Consider the following 2,418-nt stretch of genomic DNA (forward strand, 5'->3'; position numbering starts at 1 on the left):
GGGAAAGGTTGGTTTACACACTGTATCACGGAGAAGGCCACGAGGGTCCTGATCGAGATCCCAGGCTCTGGGACCCCTCCACCCAGGCTCAACTCCAGTTCTATAGTCACCAGCTTTGTGACCCTGGGCCAATTGTTTGATTTTACTTCTCAGTGTTTGTGTGTGGGGGGGGCGGTTGTTGTTGTTCTTGTTGTTTTCATAAAAGGAGGCTAATAATCGCACTTAGCTCACAGAATCATAAGGACTATGAGTTAACATAGGAAGTGCTTAGAGCAGGGTCTGGTTGATGGTAGGTTTCCAGTGTTACTAATGCTATTGCATTACTGTTACTGTATTGCATTGCTTTTCCAGCCCAATGAGGAAGGGAAAATGGACTTGGAACAGAAACAGTTAAGAACAGAGGAAGGGCGACACAGCAGACAAATATGCCTCCCTCTGTCACACCGACTCCATTCTCTCTCCTATTGTTATCTCAGCTCCCGTGGATTAGCTAAAGCTTTCATAACCTCACACTGGCATCCTTTCCCTCAGGCCGGTCGCTGAAGAAGTGTGTGAGCAAGTGCCCTCCATATGCTGGGCGCTCTGCTAGAAATGTTCACATTCATCCTCTTTCTCAGACATTGCCATGGGCACTGTCACTGATGGTCGTTGTGCCAATTTAATTCAGGCTCAATGGGAATCCTGTTTGGGATGTGGTGAAGAAGGAAACTTCGTTTAGTGCAAACAGCTCAAGGGTAGTACAGCCTGTCTGTGGAAAGCCTCAGTCCTATTGGTTGAAATAGGACTCCAGGAACTCCTTTATAAGGGCTGGCTCCCATGGCGGAAACCCTGCAGGCAGGCACTCTTGCCCAAGCAGGTAGGTTAGCAAGAGGCTTCTCCTAGGAGTGCAGTTTGGGTGATAGGCCCTGCGCAGAAATGGCTGTTAACCTCTGGTGTTTTGAGCCCAGTTAGTCACTAGAGCCCTTAGTCCTCAGGGTTCACAGTGCCAACCAATTAATAAAAGACCCTTTGGATATCTTGTGCTTACAAGGTTGTCAAATCCCATGGACAATTCTGTGAAGTGCTAGGCTATTTATGCATTCACTCATTTATTACTGATTCTTTTAACAGATCCAAATTCACTTTGGGAATAAGGTCCTGGAGGAAGGAAGAGGGGATGCTCATTCACCCCTTATGCATTCACACCTTCTGATCCCTGTGCCTGGAATGCTGCTTCCTCCCTTGCCAAACCCTTATTCATCCTTCAAAGTCCAACACAACTGTGACCTCCTCTGCAAAGCTTCCCTTATTGTCCTCCAACCTCAAAGCAGAGTTAGTAACTTTCTTGTGAATTCTTTTTGCCTGCACTGTGTTATAGCCTTTCCACTTCCCTGTGAGCATATTGAAAGCAAGTCCAAGCTTACCTCGGAATGCTTAGGGTCTGACATCTAGCCTGGTACACTGCAGGTGTCCAGCAGTGTCAAGCGAGGGCCTTTTAGCCTCGAGTATGCCTTTGGGGCCATGTGTTCTATATGTTTAAGACTTGTTTTCAGGTTGTGAACACAAGGCTGCCAAAGGGATTAAAAGCAAATATGAGGAGAGATTTGTCGACAATTATGGTCATAAAACTCCAGAACATCTTACCAGAGATTCTGGAATTTTTTTCTTGGGTAAGGTTTACAAATAAGAGAGGCTGATTTGATCCTGATTCTGCTTGGAGGTGGGGATAGACCACCTGGCTCTCAACTGGCCTTCTCAGCTCCAGGAGTCTTTAAGTAGACTGCTAGACATATGTAGGACGCATGGGGGTATGAGGAACCAGCTCATCCCACCTCCACACACTTGCACACCCTTTCACCCTGTGTAGAGTGTCCCAGCCCTTGCCTTCTGCCCAAGTTATATTCCCCTTCCCAGCCAACTAAGTCACACCTTCGCCACAAAACCTCTTTTGACCAGTCCCTTCCGAAGGGAACTCTCTTTCTTCTGGGTTCTGGGCAGTGTGACATTTACCAGGCCTCTAATTGATTCGGGAATATGTTACTTGACTTCACAATGGGAAATTCTTTCTAGAGGAAAAAAAAGTTCTCTCCTAGGCCTCTTGTTTCCTCCCCAGTGCTGAACAATTTGGAATACTAGTGCATGCGTGTGTGTGGGTGCTGTCTGTGTGTGTGTGTGTGTGTGTGTGTGTGTGTGTGTGTGTGTGTTGGCATGGCAACATAATGTGTATAATCCGAGTCACAGATCCTGGTGTCATACATCTGGAACAAAACAAACTCATTTATGACACCTTCCAGCATACACAATGTCTCTGAAACATTGAGATCTAAAAGAAGCAAAGCAGTTCCAAAACAGGGTGGAGAGCTGACATTCTTTCCTTGCCTGCCGGCTTGCCCTTCCCCCCTGCCCACCTCCCCATATACAGAATGGAAACTTTTAGGG

The sequence above is a fragment of the Myotis davidii genome, unplaced genomic scaffold (assembly GCF_000327345.1).
Source record: "Myotis davidii unplaced genomic scaffold, ASM32734v1 scaffold1893, whole genome shotgun sequence".
In the NCBI taxonomy this organism is placed as follows: Eukaryota; Metazoa; Chordata; class Mammalia; order Chiroptera; family Vespertilionidae; genus Myotis; species Myotis davidii.